General features: G+C 38.0%; 1 protein-coding gene and 1 long non-coding RNA gene across 3 annotated transcripts in view; one reads left to right on the forward strand and one right to left on the reverse strand.

Moving 5' to 3' along the window:
- The window catches only part of CPNE4 (copine 4), a 433,799-nt gene that overhangs the window by 281,947 nt on the left and 137,753 nt on the right, over positions 1-14,099 (reverse strand). The gene's annotated exons all lie outside the window — the stretch shown is intronic.
- On the forward strand, positions 570-4,333 carry LOC140532625 (uncharacterized). Its single transcript, XR_011976602.1, has 2 exons — positions 570-1,187; positions 3,897-4,333. It is a non-coding gene; the product is annotated as an uncharacterized lncRNA (long non-coding RNA).

A 14,099-nucleotide genomic window follows, 5' to 3' on the forward strand; every position in this document is an offset into this window, starting at 1 on the left:
CTTGACCCCAATACATAGTGATGTCATTTTGGTCCTTTTTGGGAATGAAGGACAACAACCATTTGTTTTTGTACCATTCAATCACATACCATTTGTTTGTGTTGGGCACTAGGGACACTAAGACATACATGACAATCTCTACCCTCAACATTCTATTGAGCGAGACATGCAAATAAGCAAATACAACAAATACAAGGTCATGTTTGAAGGGTAGTCACAAAGGAAAACAGATCTCAGAGTATATTGGGAAACTCAGAATGGATTTTTCCCCTTGCCCTCCTTTTGGAGAAATGTCAAGGAAGCAATTCTATTCTTATAGAGACTGAGAGTGGGAGTTCTCCATTGCACTTCTGCTTCCCTGCTCTCCTGTCTCCAACTACCAGCCAGTCATGGCTGAGTTCCATTTCACAATTCACTAAGGAGTAGGACAGAACACTCCCTTTTCCTAACAACAACTTTGGCAGGTGTTAGCAGAAAGGGGTGGGGGGAGTAGAAAGAGAATTAAATAGCGATCAAAACAACTCACACCAGATGTGCCCATATAAATAAGACCACCAAGGTGTTCACCAGGGAGTATGTTCTCACAACTTACCCAGTGCTTTCTTCTTGACAACCCAACATGTTAGCAGCACCACATTGAATTCTGCAGGGAAGCTTCCTGGTTTTGAAAATTATCAGCTATCTAGGGATTTAAGTCTGTTATACTTTCAAACTTCCTCTACATCTATAGCTACTCATATGGACTTTTACAAAGTTTAGGCAGAATTTTAGCTGAAACTGAAAGAAACTAAATCTAATGGCCATGCTATCAATCACTTTAGATCATAGAGCCATAGGAAAAAATAAAATAATGGCAAATTAAATTTCACAGATCATTCAAGAGTGCTGTTTAGAGCCAATAGTTTCACTCCCCTCTCTGCTAATCTCATAATCACAACTGTTAATGAGAATATTTACTGGCTTCAGTTTCCCTTTTTCTTCTTTTCCGTCCTCCCTTTCATCCTTCCTTTACTCCAGTCTGGTGAATTTACTAATGAAGTTACTGTTCAAAAGAGAAGAAAGAAGAGAAGAAAGAGATCTAAATTACCGCCCCCCCCCCCCCAGAGTGGATAATTGGTCCCAGAAGAATGGGGAGCCGGGCTTGCCCAAGGAGGGGAAATGCTTTATCTTTTCTGAAATCGCAAAGGGTAAGTTTTCTTTTTATTTATTTGTACTGAATTGAATGGCTACATGCAGCAGGCATTGAAGACTTGCTGCTAGAGTGACTGTGTGATGTAGGTGAAAGAATGCTGAGCTTGGGGTTGGTTAATCTGGTTCATATTCCAGCACTGCTCCTTATTACCTCTACAGCCCTAGATGAGTTACCATATTGCTCTGTGCCTCAGGATGCTCATTTTTACAATGTAGAGTTCAGCCTAGATAGCCTCTGAGTGTCTTTCAGTTCTTAGTCTTATAACTTCTGTGTTTTCTCCCTGTATAATTATAGAAGTAAACCATTACAAAAAGATGGCTGCCAGATGACATGCCCACTGAAAGACCATGTGGCATCTAGGTTTTACAGGATCATGCAGTCTCAAAAGGCACAGTACAAATGCCATGGCCATGGGGTAGCTACAACCAATCAACCAAACAGTACACATTTATTAAACTCCTACGTGCCAAATGCTCTCACAAATTAGTCTCTAGCCTCAAGAAACTTATATCTTACTAATGAAAAAACATGTATATTTATAAGTCCAAGATGAATGTAAAATAAATACAAAGTGATTTCAAGAGAGGCAGTAAGTAGTAGCCGGGGAAATCAGGAAAACCTCAGGTAGGAACTTCGAAGGAAGTTTGGGATTTTAAGTGGAGGCAAGGAGAGAGCATGTTCCAGCCATGGGGACAGACTCAGATGAGAAATGGGATGCTGCCTCTAAGAAAGAGAAAGAATACTAGGATTGCTGGAGAAGTAGAGGAAGAGAAATAATGTATAATTGTCATAGAAAGGTAAGTGAGAGCCAGCTTATGAAAGGCTTCAAATGCCAAGTAAAGTCATTTGTCCAGTGTAGACAGAGATGAATCCCATAAACCAGCTCCTTACTTCATGGTCCCACCTTGCTCTGCGGCCATCAGGTAGGACATTTGTTAATTACTGCCATCTGTCCTTGATCTGTCAGACAAGGGCATTGCCTACCTAAGCGATGCCTCCTCTTCACAAAATTGACAGCAAAGCAGGGTCATGAGGCCATCTATTTCATACCATCAATAAGGGATAAACTGAATAGTTGAAAAATATGACTGTTCCTCTGCTTTACTTTATGGAGTTGATGGAATATGATGGATAGAGTAGAAGGCAAGTTCAAATTCAGCCTCAGACACCTACTAGCTGTGTGATCCTGGACAAGTCATTTCGCCACTCTGAAACTCAGTTTTCTCATCTGTAAATTTAGAATTGTTAGACAGGCATATATGACCTTCAATTTCTTTCAAGTTTTGTGTGACTAACATCCTATGATATAGGATTAATGACTATAAATAAGTCTGGAGACGTTACTGTTAGAAAATCTTGCTTTATAAGCTGTACATAACAGACACCTGCAGTAACATAATTTTCTACACTCTCTCTCTCTCTCTCTCTCTCTCTCTCTCTCTCTCTCTCTCTCTCTCTCTCTCTGGAAATGCACATTTTATTTGCCATAAATGTTAAAAATAAAAAAGTTATTTTAAAAAAAGAGCTTTTGTCAGAGGCCTTCCCAGAGTAACTTTCAGCCATTTCTCTATCTAACAACAGAACTCTCTTGAGGAAGTTTAAAATGCTTACATGGATTATTTCCTGGATGATTCCCTTGTGTTTGTTCTAGGTGGGCATTTAGGGATCTCCTTGTTTGGGTTCATTTAATTCAATTCAACAAACATTCACTGACATGTTTCTGGTACAGGGTGGGGGGTGACTATAGCAGGGGATGGGGTGATGGGTGGGGAGGGACCCAAAGACAGAACAGGATAGCCCAAGCCCTCCAAGACTCTTGTCATTCTCTTGAGCAAGCCTCTGAGAACATCAGTTATCATTTTGGAGAACAATCTGGAATTATGCCCAAAGAGTTATTAAACTAGGTTTGAACCAGCCACAAATGATTAGGGAAAAAGGAAAAGAACCTATATTTCCACAATTTTTATAGCAGCTCTCTTTGTGGTGGCAAAGAACTGGAAATTACAGGGATGTCTGTCAGTTGGGGGATGGATGAACAAATTGTGGCATATGATTGTGATGGAATACTATTGTGCTATAAGAAATGATGACCTCGATAATTTTAGAAAAATATGAATAGACTTGCATGAAATAAAGAAGAGCTAAATGGACAGAACCAAGAAAACACTGTATACAGTCACAGCAACATTGTTTGAAGAACAGCTTTTGAGTGAATAAGTCATTTTACCTATTACAAATACCCAAATTAACTATAAAGGACATATGTATCTTCATCCAGAGAAAGAACTGATAAAGAATAATTTTTAAGTAAATATACTTATCTGTGTCTAATAGTGGTCATCTCTAGGGAGGGGAAGAGGGGATAAAAATTTTTTTAAAGTTTTCATGGTAACTTTGTTGTATATTTAAAAGGAATAGCAAATTGTACATAGTAGATTTGCAGTTTCATGTGCAATCATCTTTATTAGTATACTATGTTATGGAAATGCCTGTTTTATTTCATAAATTAAATATAAATTTAAAAAATAAAATAGGGATGATGATAACATTGGCATTGTCTATTTTACAAGGTTATTATGAGGAAAGCCCTTGGGAAGCAGGGAAACATTGCATAAAGGTGAACTGTTAGCAATATTGCTTCCCTTGGTGGGAAAAAGAGGGATTTTTTAAGACGTTATTGTTCGATGTGAATTTTCCTTTTCAGCTAAGCCCTATTCATCAGGCTAAAGGAGCTCAAGCTGTGGGGCAGAGATTTTCTTCAGGCATCAGACTATGATCCCTCTGGGAACTACTGATGAAACTATGACAAGATGTAAGGATATCCCTTTTAGCCAAACACAGTCCTACCCTGTACCTGCCAACTCCTGGTTGCATGAAGCAATCCACGTACGTGCCTGGGAAGATATAACTGGTGAAGACCTCATGGAATTTGGGGGATCTCGTTCTAATCTTTCACTTACTAACTGACAGGCATGGTCTTGTACAACAGAGGAACACTTGAGAGTTCTGTTTCATTTATTTCATCTGTCAAAATCAGAAGGACGCCACTGTAACTTAGCTACTTCAACAATGTGACTCCCACATAAGAGCATGATGGGAAGCGAATGTTTTTGGAAATTATGAAGTGCTAATGGAAATAGAGACTGCAGTTGAGTTTATGATATTATTTGGGGTTTGGGTGGATTATGTCATGTTCATTGGCCCAGTTCAGGCCGCAATCAATGGTGATGGCACAACAGTATCATACAGCAATGAAAGGTTTACAAGGTGCCTTACAAGGATCAATATGAAACCCTGGTCCTTTCAGACTAAGGTCTTATAACATTCTTACTTTGAGTGAGATACACTCATTCAATGAATAGACTTTTTTACCAGATACAAACCCAGTTCTTCCTGAATCCAGTGCTATTATGTAGCTGTCCAACGCCTGAATGCAACTCCAGCTTCAGACATTTACTAGCAGTACAGATATTATCCCTATTTTACAAAGATAGTCTCAGAGAAATTAAGAAACCTGCCCAATCCTACAAAGCTGGTAAAATTTCTCTAGCAGCATATATAGTACAGTGAGATGAGAAGTAGGAATCAAGATATATGGGATCTAGTTCTGGCATTGCCATGAACTCCCTGTCCGGCTTAGGCAAGTTACCTCCCTTCTCTGGACTCAGTTTTCCTAATCTGTTAAAATGAAAGGGCTGGACTTAAAGTGCCTTGTGACTCTAAGAGTCCGTGATTGTAGGTGCATTTTAACAGAGGCACCTCTAGAAACAAGATCTCAGGTTCTTGACTTTAAAGCTGAACATCTTAAAAGGGGAAATGGTGCCATGACAAGGCAAGAGGAGACCTATTTGGGTATTTCTCATTGGCACCTCTCCAACCACATCATTCTAGCTTTTGATACACACACACACACACACACACACACACACACACACAAGTATAGAGAGATAAATACAGATCTGAAAAGTTTTCTTGTACCAGTGATATCTAAGAAGCAAACCAACACCACTATGAATTTTGTATGCAAATATATCCGCATTTCCCCCTCTCTCGTCCCTTTCTCCCATTTCTCTCAAATGATGCCTCTTGTTCAATTCATTGGTTTTAGCTTTTGAAAAGACACTCAAATAAAATGCATAGCCCAGAGTGGGGTGAGGGGCTTTAGTGAGGATTGTTCACCCCAAAGGAGGACTATGTTATTTAACTTGGCAGAATACTACTAATGCTGACCCCAAGAATTAGCCTGTTTAGCTGCCTCCCAATTATTTGCAATGCTATAATCATCCTGTATATCATTCCCTGGATCATATTTTCCCTGCTCTGTGTTGCTTTATATGAGCTGCCCCATATTTCTCTGACTTCTACACATGAATCACACTTCTGTTGCAGTAACGTCCCATTACATTTCTAGACCATAATTTGTCCAGCTATCCCTCAGTCTCTGGTATATATTTGGCTCCTGTATTTCTTGTCATCACAAATAATACAAAGACTACTCCTGTACGTGTGACCATTTTCTTGCTTTCAATAAGCTCCTTGAGATACAATCAGAGCAATGGGATCTCTGTGAGAAAATATAAAAACAATCTAGCAACTTGCATAATTCCAAATTGCTTTCAAAGCTCTGCTTGATATACCCTCTTTCTCAGCACATACTTCCCTAGTTCTTTCCCTTTGCATCAAGCAACTTTTCTTTTCCAGGTTCCTATTCATCATATACTTCCCTGAAGTTATGACATCCCCAGCTTCCTTCCTCTGAGTCATCATTTAGATAAGCTTAGACATTTGGACCCTTTAATGGTTTCCCATAAATCACTCCAGTATATTTTTCTTTGGGTCTCATCAAGTCTAAGGACGATAACATCTGCCACTAGGGATGTGTTCAGAAGAGAAAGATAAACATAAGTACTCCCATCGTTGGATCTGGTCATTACTAAACCTTCAGGCCAATAAAATCCAAACTGTTCCTGAAATCCTGGAGCCAAAATTTACAGTGTTCCGACATTAACCCTGTATTACCAGTGGTTAAGTAGCCAAGAGAGAATAAAACAAAAGAGAATCAGAGAATGAGGGATTGGCCCCTTATAGACTAAGGAAACATCATAAAACTGTCCAAGTAGCTAATACAGCCAATTTTAATAAGTCAGAAGGTAGATAATAAAATTGGCAGCATTGAAAAAGGGATATACACAAAGCCAGATGTTCCAAGTGTCCTATGAGCTGTGTTTATCCTCATCCTGTAACAAAGTAAACAACAGAATTGTGAAGCTGGATTTAATTGCCACAACTTAATATTATTGAATTTTTGGTGGCTCTGAAATTCTGTACCTCATTCAATAATTGAAAAGCATTGGTTCTGTCAGTCCAATTCTTTTTCCCTGTCTGGATGAGTTACTCCCTCTATGACCCATTCAAAGGGAAATGTGGTACATGGAAGAGAGATCTGGGTTTGAGTCTCAGATATATCCAATAGCTAATGGCCATGACACATATGAAGCTCTAGCAAAGAAGACTGAGAAGTAGTGGTAACATAGGGAGTAGAAGGAAGTAACACCAAAACTCAAAGACAAGATATAACATAGGAGGAGACAGTAGTCAACCATTGCAAATGCTAAAAAGTGGTCAAAGAATTGTGGAACAAGAAAAGACTATTAGATTTAGCAATTTAGAAATCACTGATACCTTTGGAAAGGGCAGCTTCAACTGAGTAATAGTGTTAAGAGCCAGACTGTGCATGGTTAAGTAAGGAAAGAAGAAGAGGCAGCAAGTGTAAACATTTTTTCCAAGGAGTTTGGTGGAAAGGCAGAAGAGAGATATGATGCAAAAGTGAGCATGGTAGGAATTAGTGAGGGTTGTTTAAGGATGGGGGAGATTTGGACATGTTTATGAGCAGTAATTAAAGAACAGTAGACACCAAGAGGTTGGGTACAGAGGGGAAGGGGTGACGACCATGAAGGCAATCTGATGAAGAAGATGAGAGAAGATGGAATCAAAGCTGCATACAGAGGAGTAGATCCTTACAAGAGAAGGGCTAACTTCATTAGAGACTGGAGGAAAGGAGGAAAAGTTTGGGCATAACGTGAAAAAATTGTAAGATAAAATAGAATAGTTATATGATGAGGGAATTATCTATGGAGAGCCTCAATTTTTTTCAAAACAAATTTTTTTAACATTCTTTTCTTTTTCAAATGTTGAGTTCAAATTATTTCCCTCCTGCATCCACTGAGAAGCAAACAATATATCAGTTGTAGCTGTGAAATCCTGAAAAACATTTGCATGTTTGTTATATCACAAAAAAATAAAGTAAGAAAATCTCAGCGTTCATCAGCTCTCTCTCTAGAGATAAATTGCATTTTTTTAATTATGAGTCCTTTGGAATTGTCTTGGATCCCTGTATGGATCAGAGTAGATGATTCTTTCACAGCTGATTACCATTACAGCATTGCTATTACTGTGCACAATGATCTCTTGGTTCTTCCCATTCCACTGCATCAGTTCATGCAGGTCTTGTCATGTTTTTTCTGAAACAGCACAACAGTTCTTCATCACAATCATATGCCACAACTTGTTTAGCCATTACCCAATTGATGATCCTCTCAGTACCCAAGTCTTTGCCACCACTAAAAGAGCTGCTACAAATATTTTTGTACATGTAGGTCCTTGTATAGATGTAGTAGTGGTATTGCCAGGTAGGAGGGGATGCACAATTTTATAGACCTTTGGGCATAGAACCAAGTTATTCTACAGAGTGACTGGACCTATTCACAACTTTACCAACAGTGCATTTGTGTACCTATTTTTCCTCATTCCCTCCAGCATTTGTCATTTCTGATAGACTGAGGTAGTACTTCTGAATTGTTTTAATTTGCATTTCTCTAATCAATAATGATTTGGAGCATTTTTTTTCACATGACTACAGATAATTTTGATTCTTTCTTCTGAAAACTGCCTATTCATATCCTTTAACCATTAGTCAACCAGAGAATGGCTCTTATTTTTATAAATTTGACTCAGTTCTCTATATGTTTAAGAAATGAGACCTTTATCAGAGAAGTTTACTGTAAAATGTTTTGGTATTATTTCATTGTCTATGGTACTTTTTATCAAAATGTAATTTTCCTGATTATCTCTTTTAATTAGGTCTATTTTTGCTTTGTCTGAGCTCATGAATGCTACCCCTCCCTTTTTTTACTTTGGCCAAAGTATAATAGATTCTGATCCAGCCCTTTATTTTAACTCTATGTATGTCTTTTTGTTTTAAGAATGGCTCTTGTAGACTACAAGTTGTTGGATTGTGGTTTCTAATCCATTCTGCAATCTGCTTTCATTTTATGGATTGCCCATTCATATACAGTTATGAATACTATGTATTTCCTTCCACCCTATTTTCTTGTTTATACTTCTTTTTATCCTGTTCCTCTTCAAAAATCTGTTTTGCTTCTGACAAGTGCTTCCCTTAACCTGCCTCCCTTTTATCATTTCCCTCATGCCCTGCCCATATCTCTTATCCCCCTCTCCTTTCATTTCCCAGTTGAGTAAATTCTTCCTTCTTTGAACCAGTTCCAATGAGAATGAGGTTCAAGCATGATCCAGCACCTCCCATTTTCTAGTCCATTGTAGAAGCTCTTTCCTATGCACTTCTTTTATGTGAGAAAAATTTCCTTATTCTACCTTGCCTTTCCCCCCTTTTCCATTGCATCCTTATTTCTCACCCCTTCATTTGTTTTGGAGATCATCCCAACATAAATGATTCACATTCATGCCCTCTAATAATGATAAAGTCCTTAGGAATTACATATATCATCTTCCCATATAGAAACAGACACAGTTTAACTTTATTGAATCTCTTAGGATTGCTCTTTCATATGTATCTTTTTATCTTTCTCTTGAGACTTGTGTTTGAATGTTAAATTTTCTATTCAGTTCTGATCTTTTAATCAGGAATGCTTGAAAGTCCTCTGTTTGATTAAATGTCTGTTTCTCCCCTAAAGCTAGATAGGCTATTCTTGGTTATAATCTTAATTTCTTTACTTTCTGGAATATCCTATTTCAAGCTTTCTACTGCTTTAATATGTAAGCTGCTACTTCTCCTGTGATCCTGACTCTGGCTCTATGATATCTGAATTGTTTCTTTCTAACTGCCTTTAATAATTTCTCCTTGACCCTGAAGTTCTGGAATTTGGCAATAGCATTTCTGGAAGTTTTTATTTTGGAATCTCTTTCAGGAGATAATGAGTGGATTCTTTCAATTACTATTTTACCCACTGAATCTAGGATATCAGGGTAGTTTTACTTAATTTCTTAAAATATGACATCCTGGCTCTTTTTTTAATCATGGATTTCAGGTAGTCCAATAATTCTTAAATTATCTCTCCAACTTACTTTGCAGGTCAGTTGTTTTTCTAATGAGATATTTCACATTTTCTTCAATTATTTTCATTCTTTCAACTCTGTATAGTTTTTTTTGACATCTCATGGAATCATTAGTTTCCACTTGCACAATTCTAACTTTTAAGAAATAATGATTTTTTGGGGTAAGTTTTTATAACTTTTCTCATTTCACCTATTCTGCTTTATAAGGAGTTCTTTTCTTCCATGAATGTCTGTCCTTCTTTTACCATTAGGCTGATTCTGTTTTTTAAGGTGTTATTTTCTTCAGTATCTTCATGCCTCTTTTACCAAGTTGTTAATTCTCCTTTCATAATTTTATTGCATCACTATATTTATTTTCCCAGTTTTTCCTCTACCATTCTTATTTCTTTCTTTGACACTTCTAGGGATTCTTTTTGAACTTGGATCCAATTAGTATTTTTCTTTGAAGCTTTGGTTGTAGCTGTTTCCACATTGTTTTCCTCTTCTGAATTTATGTCTTAGTTGTCCCTGCCACCATAGCAACTTTTTATGGTGAAGATTTTTTTTGTTGTTGTTGTTCTTTGCTCATTTTTCCATCCTATTTCTTGACTTTGGACTTTATGTTAAAGTTGGGCTCTGTTCACCTGGAGGTGAGGAAACCCTTTCACAAGCTCAGGTTTTTACGTGTTACTGCTTTCAGAGCTAGTTCTGGGGATCTGCAAGTATTTGTTGCTTCTAAGATGGTATGATTTAGAGTGAGGTGTGGTCATTGATATAATATGTATGCTGATCTTTACACAGAAAGGACCCTCACTCCCCTGCAGCTATAAGTACTAGTGTACCTCTTTGCCTTGAAACTGTGACCACAGCCCCTGCTTCTTGTGACTGACTACAAGTGCTGCTCTCTGACATGGGACTGGGACCCAGAATTGCTTATGGGTAACAGATTTGCCAACTGCACACATTGCTAGTAAAGGGTCCCCTGTAATCTTTTTCCAACTAATTGTTCACCCCTTCATTGTCTTTGGGCTAAGAACTCCTGAAGCTGCTGCTACCATTGTTGGGTGCTGATTCTGCTGATTCTGCCACAACCTGGACCAGCCCCCATCCCAGTGTCAGAAACCTCTCTGGATAACCTCCTAAATTATCTTAGGCTGGGAAAATGTCTCACTGACCTTTTTGTTGATTTTGCCACTCAAAAATTTGATTTGAGGAATGATTTTTAAAATTGTTGGGAGGGAAATGTTGGAAGAATTCAGCTACATGTCTGCCTGCACTCCACCATCTTTGGAGTTAGAGATCTTAAGTGACTTGTCCCCAATATTTTCAATAAATATGATATGAAGTCCTTATATTAAAAAGTAGAGAGAAGGAATGAGTATTATTGGAGGCTTGAGGAAAGAAGCGAAGGTTAAGAGCAGCTGCTGTGTGTGGGAGGGTGGGGAAGGAAGTCAATCTGGGAGAAATAAAATGATTGCCTCATTGCCATGAAAGCCTAGTTGAGACACGACTGAATGGTTGAATGCCAACAACACATGTCAGCCACTGTACTAGGCACTGGGAGTAAAAGTACAAAGAATGAAAAAATTCCTACTTGCAAGGAGCTTACATTCCAATACAGGAGAAAACAATCACACATAATGTGTGTGTGTGTGAGGGGTGTCTACACACATGTATATGTATATGTACATATATATATATACAGCATAAGTATAAGGTTAATAAATGCAAATATATACAAAGAGGTTAAATACAAGGTAGTTGGGAGGGAGGGCATTTCATGCAGAAGATGGTGCCTGAGCTGTATCTTAAAGGAAGAAGAGGACTCTATGAGGCAGTCATACAGAGGAAGTGCATTCTAGGGATGTGGAGATGACCACAAAGCAAATTGGGGATGAAGAAAGGAAGGAAATAAGCATTTATATAGTGCACACTATGTGCAGACATATAAGCTTTGTACAGATATCTCATTTGATCTCTAAGGTCCCATCAAGCCTTTAATCCTATGAACTATGTCGTATTAGGGCAGTAAGATGGCACAGTGAATAGAGTGCCAGTCCTGAAATAAGGAAGAGTTCAAATCTGGCCTCACAGACTTACTTTGCGACCATGGGCAAGTCACTTCACCCTATTTGTCTCAATTTCCTCATCTATAAAATAAGCTGGAAAAGGAAATGACAAACCATTCCAATATCTTTGCCAAGAAAAGCCCAAATGGGATCATGAAGAGTCAGACAAATGAAAGAACTGAACAACAACAACGTTATTGTAGAGGGAATGCCAATGTGATGTTTGAAATTAGATTACCACAATTCTAAGTGCAATGGCATTTTGATACAGCGAGGGCAAAAGCTAATAAAGATGCATGTGCCTTAGTATTTTGTAAAAGTTTGCCTCTTATTGGAATCTGGAGGCTTCCAACAGATGCTTGGAATTGGAATAGTGTGGGCAGAAGGAAGCAAGATCATCTGAACTTATTAAAGCAGGGATGACAGAGAAGCTGAACTCCCTCAGGGGCCTCAAAAGGCCTTTATAATTAAGAACTCATGAGGTACACATTGCCAAGTCATTTCAAGAAGCAGGAGCAGGGTTTGCTTGGAGAAGTAGGAAACTCAGATGTAAAATATTGCATATGACATCAGACAGAGTCACTATGTTGGTTGGTTAAGCATTTTCCATATTACAAAGGAAAATCCTCAGGGACTGGGGTAGGAGGTATCACATCCAGAAAAGTACTGTGGCATTTTTCAAAAAGGCATTAATTAATGATTTTAAATAACATTTTAAAAGTAATAGAAAGGGTTAAAATGAAAGGGAAAGACAGGCACACAGGGCCTCAGAGCAAACCCCCACATGCACACAAATGAAATTAAATAAGATCAGATGGCAGAAAGACAGAGAACGTACTGAGTAATTATTGTTATGTGAACAAAATTACACAAATTAATAAAGTCCTTTACTAGTGATTAAGTAAAAGGGAGCAGAATATGCATGGGCTGACACATGAGAGACAGCTTGCCTCCAAAAGAAGTCAAAGCTGATCTAAATTAAATAAGGCAAAGAGGAAAAAACTAAGTAAAGCATCAAAGACTAAGATTCCAGGGAGTCCTGAACGACAACTGGAATCTCTACCAGGAATAATTCTTCCAGGAGTTAGCATCAGTCTTTGGAAACTCAGTGAGTATGGAAAAATGCAGCCGTGTTGCTGGCAGCATGTAAGAGTTTGTTGCTACCTTATCAAAGGAAGCAAAAGGTCACATCTTGAAGATGAAGATGCTTTCCTCATGTGGGGGAAGATCTGGGAGGGCTTTGACACCAGGGTGAAACCATCCTTCTCTAAGGCCACAGCTGCCACAGAAACTGGGTAACAAAATCTCCAATAACCAAAGCACCAGCGGCTGATAAACTAAAAATCTCAGAGAATTCTGCAAACAGCAGCAAAAGAAGACAAATCTTAGACAAGTCTTACAAAGAGTGTGACATCCTTCTTGTAGCAAAGAACTGGGGACAAAGCAAGATTCCCAGAAAGTGGCGAATGGACAACCAAGTTCTGATGCCAAAATGGAATGGAATGTTACTGGACCATAAGGAATGATGAGCACAATAAATACTGAGAAGTATGGGAAGATTTATTTGAACTGATGCAAGGTGAAATAAGCAAGGCCAGGAAAACAATCTATACAACAACGGCAGCATTGTAAATAGAAAGGATAGCGCACAAAATAATAAAAAAAAAAGTAGTTTTGTGGAATTTAAGAAATAAGCTTGACCTCAAAGAAGATATATGAGAACATTTCTCCCTGATTCTTTGCAGAGTCATGTGTGAGAGGTGGAGGTGGGGGTGGGAGAGAAGTCCACAGGAAACAAACATTCATGTAACATAAGATTTCTTTTATGTACTGATTGATTTTAATGATTTTTCCACCTTTTATCTTTTTTTTTTTTAAATTCTTTGTTTTAAAGGATAGCTCTTTGGGAGGAAGAGGAAAAGGAATATAGAAGGAAATCTAAAAAACAAAATCAATAAAATCTATTTTTTCAATTTTTAACATTTTTCTTTCAAGTTTTGGGCTCCAAATTCTTTCCCTCTCTTTCTCCCTCTTCTCCCCCTTCCCTGAGATGGTAAGCAATCAGTTACAGGTTATACATGTACATTATGTAAAATGTTTCCATATTAGCCATTCTGTACAAGAAGACTTGAACAAAATAAAAAAAAAAGGAAACGAAAAATAGCATGCTTCAGTCTATATTCAAACAATATCAGTTCTTTCTCTGGATAATACATTTCACCATTAGTCCTTTGGGATTGTCTTGGATCACTGCACTGCTGAAAATAGCTAAATCTATCAAACTTTGTCATCATAGAATGAATGCTACTACTCTGTACACCATTCTCCTGGTTACTTCACTTTGCATCAGTTCATGGAAGTCATTCCAGGTTTTTTTAAAATCATCCTTCTTGTCATTTCTTATAGAATAATAATGATCCATTACAATCACATACCACAGCTTGTTTAGTCATTCCCCTACTGAGGGGCATCCATTTAATTTCCAA

The sequence above is a fragment of the Notamacropus eugenii genome, chromosome 3, assembly GCF_028372415.1.
Source record: "Notamacropus eugenii isolate mMacEug1 chromosome 3, mMacEug1.pri_v2, whole genome shotgun sequence".
NCBI classification, from domain to species: Eukaryota; Metazoa; Chordata; class Mammalia; order Diprotodontia; family Macropodidae; genus Notamacropus; species Notamacropus eugenii.